A 7436-nucleotide genomic window follows, 5' to 3' on the forward strand; every position below is an offset into this window, starting at 1 on the left:
CAGCAATCTAGCCCTACAGAAGATTCTAGAAGAAAAACTCCAACCAACGAGATCAACTACACCCAAGAAAACACAGGATAAAGATATCTCACAACAAAAAAGCAGAAGAAAACAAGCACACAAACACACAATAACTACTAACTCCACAATAGCAGGAACTAACAATCCTTGGTCACTAATATTTATCAATATAAATGGAATCAACTCTTCAATAAAAAGACACATACTAACAGAATGTTGGTGGGAAGAGGATCCAACATTCTGCTGCATTCAAGAAACATACCTAAACAACAAAGGTAGACACCACCTAAGAGTAAAAAGTTGGAAAAAGACCTAAGAAGCTAGACATCCTAATAGCTAATAAAATAGAGTTTCAACCAAAGCTAATCAAAGAAATGGGGAGGGACACTTCATTCTCATTAAAGGAAAAAAAAAATCACCATGAGGACATCAAAATCCTGAACAACTGTGCCTCAAATACAAAAGTTCCTGCATTTTTAAAAGAAACATTATTAAAGTTTAAATCACACATTGGTCCCAATACATTAATAGTAGGAGACTTCAATACCCCACTCTCAGCAAGGGACAGATCATTGAGACAAAAGCTAAATAGAGAAATAATGACACTTACTTAGGTCTTAAATCAAATGGACCTAATAGATGTCTACAGAAATTTTCAACCAAACACAAAAGAGTATACCTTCTTTTCAGCACTTCACAGAACCGTCTCCAAAATTGACCATATAGTCAGGCACAAAGCAAGCCTCAACAGATACAAGAAGATTAAAATAGTCCCTTATATCCTATCAGGCCACCATGGTCTAAAACTAGACCTCAACAATAACAGAAATAGCAAAAGGCTTACACACATATGGAAACTGAACAATGTTCTACTCAATGACAACTGGGTTAGAAAAGAAATAAAGAAAAAAAATAAAGACTTCCTATAATTCAGTGAAAATGAAGGCACAATTTACCCAAACTTATGGGACACAATGAAAGCAGTGCAAAGAGGAAAGTTAATAGCACTAAGTACCTTCATAAAGAAACAAAGCAAATAATCTAATTTAAAAATGGGGTACAGAGCTAACCAGAATTCTCAACAGAGGAATATCGAATGGTGGAGAAACACTTAAAGAAATGTTCAACATCCTTAGTCATTAAGGAAATGCAAATCAAAATGGCTCTGAGATTCCATCTCAGACATATCAGAATGGCTAAGATAAAAAACTCAAGTGACAACACAAGCTGAGAGGATTTGGGGAAAGGAGAACCCTCCTCCATTGCTGGTGGGAATGTAAACTTGTACAACCACTTTAGAAATTAATGTGACAGTTTCTTAGAAAGTTTTTTCAGAAAACTGGGACTAGTGCTACCCCAAGACCCAGATATATCACTTCTAGGCATACATATATCCAAATATGCTCATGTACATAACAAGGACATTTGCTCAACCATGTTCATAGCAGCTGTATTTATTATAGCCAGAATCTGGAAACAACCTAGATGTCCCTCAACTGAAGAATAGATACAGAAATTGTGGTATATTTACACAATGGAATACAACTCAGCTATTAAAAAGAAGGAAATTGATTCCATTGATCTACCATTCTGTTTCTATGCCAGTACTATGCAGTTTTTATTGTTATTGCTCTGTAGTACAGCTTGAGATCAGGGATGGAGATACGTCCAGATGATCTGTTGTACAAGATTGTCTGGGTTTTTTTTTTTTGTTTTCCATATGAAATTGAGAATTGTTCTTTCAAGTTCTGTGCCGGGTCGATATCTGGCAGGTGGAGCTGAGAGGAGAGTTGGCCAGTCCAGCTGGACACCCTCCATGGCTGAGCGGGATGGTGAGTGTCGAAGGCCCGGACCTCCCCGGATGACCCAGGGAATAAAACATCACTGAGCTGGGAGATCTGTCAAAGCAGGAACTCGGTTTATTGAATAAAACGGTCCTTTTTGTAGGTTTGGATCAGGAGGCAGGATTAAGGAAGTGAGGTAAGATGACGTAGAGGGCAAGGTTAGGTAGTGCAAGGAGAGGTGGGCCAGTGACAAAACTCCACATAACAGTTACCAGGCAGGGCTGATTTTAAGGTGGATATGCTGAATCACTTTTGCCTGGAAGTGGCGCCTCTTAAATCAGAAGCTAAAGACAGGTCTCCAAACTCGAGCCAGGCTCAGGTAGATACAGCAGGCCTTATCAAGCCCAACAGTTCTGTAAAGAATTGTGTTGGTATTTTGATGGGAATTGCATTGAATCTATAGATTGTTTTTGGCAGGATGGCCATTTTCACTATGTTAATCCTACTGATTTGTGAGCATGGAAGATCTTTCTAGCTTCTGATAATCTTCTTCAATTTCTTTCTTCATAACATTCACAAACTGAATGGTAGATCAATGGAATCAAATAGAAGACCCAGAAATAAGCCCACATACCTACAGATTCTTGATTTTTGACAAAGAAGCCAAACCATACAATGGAAAAAAGAAAGCTTCTTCAATAAATGGTGCTGGTCTAGCTGGATGTCTACATGTAGAAAAATTCAAATAGATCCATGTTGATCACCCTGCATAAAACTGAAGTCCAAGTGGATCAAAGATCTCAACATCAAACCAGACATACTAAGTCTGTTAGAAGAAAAAGTGGGGAAGAGCCTTGAACTCGTTGGTGCAAGAGACAACTTCCTGAACAGAACACCAACAGCACAGGCTCTAAGAGCAACAATCAAGAAATGGGACCTCATGAAAATAGTATCTGTTCTTAATATGTTTGATACACATGACTAGATTTGCATTAGACAGTTGTGTTGTTTTTACATGTATCTGCTTATTATACCAAATTAAGACATGTAGATTGAGTTATGATGTGATATTCAAATATTTGAACTGCACTTCATTCCTAAGAATGTATTCATTTTATGCTGCCAAATACATACAAGACATTTTCCTTGCATTTTATAAGGTGCTACTTCCCTCTCATAATCATTTAGCTAGTTTCCTGAAATGTATATTTACCTGGGCTGATTGTTCCAAATTGTTGAATCACACGTGAAATAAGTAAGTTAAGCCTTTTTTTTCCTAAATAAACAAGCAAATTTTGTGTTTTGTTAAAAACAAACAAACAAACAAACAAAATACAAGGAAACGCAGCTCCCTCGGGCTGCTTGCGGCAACCCCTGCTGTAGCTGCCGCTGCTCCCGCCTTCCCCGCCTCTGAGAAAAAGGCTGTGCCTCCCCCTGTGCTGATCCTGGCCAGTCTGCCAGGGATGTCTTCACCAAGGGCTATGGTTTTGGCTTAATAAAACTCGATTTGAAAACGAAGTCTGAGAATGGATTGGAATGTACCAGCTCAGGCTTGGCCAACAGAGGGATCACCAAAGTGAGTGGCAGCTTGGAAAGCAAGCACAGGTGGACTGAGGACGGGCTGACGTGTACAGAGACATGGAACGCAGCCCCCTGCGCACCGACCTCCCCGTGGAAGACCAGCTCGCTCGTGGACCGAAGCTGGCCCTTGACTCATCCTTCTTGCCTAACACCGGGGGAAAAATGTTAAAATCAAGACAGGGTACAGGAGGGAGCGGATCAACCTAGGCTGTGATGTGGGCTTTGACATCACTGGGCCCTCGATGCGGGGCCTCTGGTGCACGGCTATGAGGCTGGCTGGCTGGCTACCAGATGAATTTTAAGACTGTGAAGTCCTGAGTGACCCAGAGCAACTTTGCGATTGGCTACAAGATGGACGAATTCCAGCTTCAGATTAACGTGAGCAACAGGACAGGGTTTGGTGGCTCCATTTTACCAGAAGGTGAACAAGAAGTTGGAGAGTTCAGTCAGTCTCGCCTGGACTGCAGAAAATAGTAACACTCTCTTTAGAACAGCAGCCAAGTATCAGGGCAACCCTGATGTCTGCTTTTCGGCCAAAGTGAACAGCTCTAGCCTCGTTGGCTTAGCGTGAGCCAAGTATCAAACTGAAGCTGTCAGCTCTGCTGGATGGCGAGAACGTCAATGCGGATGGTCACAAGCTTGGTCTAAGGACTGGAATTTCAAGCATTAATGAATATTGTACAATCGTTAAATTTTAAACTATTTAGCGGCATAGCTACCTTCAGATTCAGTGTGCCTTTTCATGTTGTATGTTGGGGATGTGAGAATTGATAAATACCACGTTAGACATCTAGGCTAAGGATGACTCGGCTTTAAGGTGTTTACCCTTTCAGAGGTACAGCAGAAACCCCGTTCCAGACAGGGTCCTTTTAGCTGTAGGCACGGGTTGGGGAAGAGCCCTTCTAGACATGTCAGACTGCAAGAGCAAGCTGGAAATGTGCGGGCCCCTTTTGTAAGTCTGTATGCAGTCCCCAGATGAAATTGTGACTTCCCGAGCATCAAACTCTGGTGTTCTGATCCTAACTGCTGGATTAGCATTTGCACACCTAAGTGAAAGGGGCATTTTAGACAGCTCCGTCATGCCCTCTTCCCATCCTAGCCCACCAGTTACTTGTTTTAAGTCCTCAGGGGGTGGTTAGCTATTTGTCTTGTGCCATTTTAGGGTGGAGAGGGTGGGCATGATGGAGCCAGTCATTCGGGACTTAATCCTTCCTTGTGTTATGGTGTGGTTCTTCTTCCTTTTTAAAATTCCTTTTATTTTTTGCTGTTGCACCAGAGGATGAAATAGCTCCGTTTTTTCCAGCTCTGTCGTGCATAGGTGATTGTGGCCACACCCTGAAAACACGAGGGATATAAATTGACTTCTGTTTTGGCCTTACCACTCTATTTTTTGGCAGTTTAATGGGTACATTATAAAGCCTTCCATTTTATGTGGAATTAGCTCCTCCCCTTCAAATGCTGTAATTAACATCACTAAAAAAATAAAACTTGAAAAAATATTGAAAACTCAAAACAACAACACCAACAGCAACAAGGAAATCATGAAATTTGCAAGCAAATGGATAGAACTAGAATTGATCATCCTGAGTGAGGTAACCCAGAAGCAGAAAGACATGAATGGTATAAACTCACTTATAAGTGAGTACATTAGCTGTATAATATAGGATAAACACAGTAAAATCTACAGACCTAAAAAAGCTAAACAACAAGAAGGACCCTAGGGAAGCTGTTTAACTCTCATTAAGAAGGGAAAACAGGATGGACAAGGATGCTGTAGAGGAGAGGGAACAGGGTGGGAGCCTGCCACAGATGTCCTCCAAAAGACTCCACTCAGCAGGGATCGAAGCAGATGCAGAGACTCACGGCTCAACTTTGGACAGAGCACAGGGAGTCTTATAAAAGAAGGGGAATATGGAAAGACCAGGAGGGGTCAGGAGCCCCCAAAACTGCCTGGGGGGGACTGCAGAGACTGATGCATCAACCACAGACCATGCATATAGAGGACCTAGATCCCCTGCTCAGGTGTAGCCCAGAGACAGCTCAGTCTTTATAAGGGTTCCCTAGTAAGGAGAAAAAAGACAGTCTCTGGCATGAACTTGGTTGCCTGTTCCTTGGTCACTTTCCCTGGTGGGACGACCTAGCCAGCCCACAAAGGAAGAGGATCCAGGCAGCCCTGATACAACCTGGTAGGCTAGGGTCAGACAGTAGGGGAGGAGGACTTTCCCTACCAGTGGACTAGGGAAAGGGTATAGGGCTAGAAGAGGGAGGGAGGAAGGGTGGAACCAGGAGGAGATGAGGGAGGGGGCTACAACTAGGATGAAAAGTGAATAAATTGTAAAATAATAATAATAATAATAATAATAATAAAGTAGAGCATTAATTGCTGATCAAATATTAATTCTCCAATTAAGAAAAAATAAAAGAACGCAGGACAGTGCACCAGCTGAAGTGCAGAGGTCTTTTCAATGGGTTTGTAGAGTTAGCTATGGTTATATGAGTGAGAGATCTGGACCAGAAAGCTGCTCTTCAGTGACAGGCTCCAAGAAGGAGGACTCGGGGTGAGAAGAATAATGAAGACAGCAGAGTTGGGGTCAGGAGGTCTTCATGAGCTGATGACTCACACCAGCAAGGTTATTAAGAAGTACAGCATCTTATATACAGCGTGCAGGAGAAAAATGGGACAAAGTCAGAGAAAGCTATCACAAAATGGGACAGAGTTAGCCAGGGGCTAATCCAGCAATGTTGCACAAAAGGAACACAAGATGTCTCAAGTGTGTCACAGACAAGCACACAGGGGCCTCGGCTCTGATAACAACAGTCCTTTTTGGGTGGGGAGAATCAGATTCCCAGGATCTGAAACCTTAGCTCTCCTAAGCCTCTGGCCCCAGGGCATCCCCAGCCTTATCAAGTATGATCCTGGTTTTAGACAAGGGACTATGTTCCTTGCATTCACCAGGGCCTCAGGAACAGCCCCAGACCAGCCTGGCCCCAACAAGTGAGTTCAGGTTCATGCCATATTAAGTCAGAGTTACTTCCAGGAAGGCTCTTTAGAGAAGGGACAAATTCTTTCTCCATTTTGATCAGTAACCATTCTAGACACAAAGCCATTCTGAGATCTGAAGACAGGAGTCCTGTGGGTCATAGAAGGCATCTGGGGTTGTTGTTGGTGCATGATCCCATGAATAAAATAAGACTTTTTTTTTTTTTACAAGACCTACATCTGACTTCCTTCTTAAAAAAAAAAAGATTTATTTATTTATTATGTTTTATTATGTATACAATGTTCTGTCTGCATGTACACCTGCATGCCAGAAAAGGGCACCAGATTATACATGGCTGTGAGCCACCATGTGGTTGCTGGGAATTGAACTCAGGACCTCTGAAAGAGCAGCCAGTGCTTTTAACCTCTGAGCTATCTCTCCAGTTCCTAACTTCATTCTTAAAGGAGAAATGAAGCTTTATTTATCTGAGTTGGGTCTATTTTGTTAGTAGCCAAGTTATATTACCAAGCGATACACATACTTTAGTAATTCCAATTGCATTTCAAAGTTTATTCTGAGTTAACCCAACACCCCTTTGAGTCACATATTAGAGATTTAGAATATTTAAGGAGCTTTCAAAGGCCATAAGAGTATCTAAGTGCCTTAAAATTAAAATTTGAACCCAAATCAGGTCAGTAAGAGCTCAAACTTTCAAGTTCTCTATTGTACTTGTGAGCTAATCTGAAGGCTTGACTCAAAGGCTGAGCTTGGATCAGAGGTCTTGAGTGTTTTTATTTTGAATCTCAGTTGTCAAAATGTTTCTTAGCAGAACCAGAAGGAAGCAGGGAAAGAGCATTATTGGCTATAATCAGAGCACACAGGAGGATGACACACACTCTGAACCCATTTGTTCCGGGTGTAATAATGAAACGAGTTTTCAAAAGAAAGAAGATATTGAAGGCATCACCAGGAGAGATGCCTTGTCTCCATTAAGCACTATAGCAAACCCTTGTAGCAAGTCCCTAGACCTTAATTAGCACAACTAACGCCATGATGGAAGTTCCATTCA

The 7436-nt window shown here is 41.8% G+C and overlaps 1 pseudogene; it reads left to right on the forward strand.

The window, feature by feature from the left end:
- Positions 1–1837: 1837 nt before the first annotated feature.
- LOC129670682 (voltage-dependent anion-selective channel protein 1-like) lies at positions 1838–4157 on the forward strand (annotated as a pseudogene).
- The last annotated feature ends 3279 nt before the right edge of the window (positions 4158–7436 follow it).

Source organism: Psammomys obesus, unplaced genomic scaffold (assembly GCF_907164565.1).
Source record: "Psammomys obesus unplaced genomic scaffold, mPsaObe1.curated_primary_1811, whole genome shotgun sequence".
NCBI classification, from domain to species: domain Eukaryota; kingdom Metazoa; phylum Chordata; class Mammalia; order Rodentia; family Muridae; genus Psammomys; species Psammomys obesus.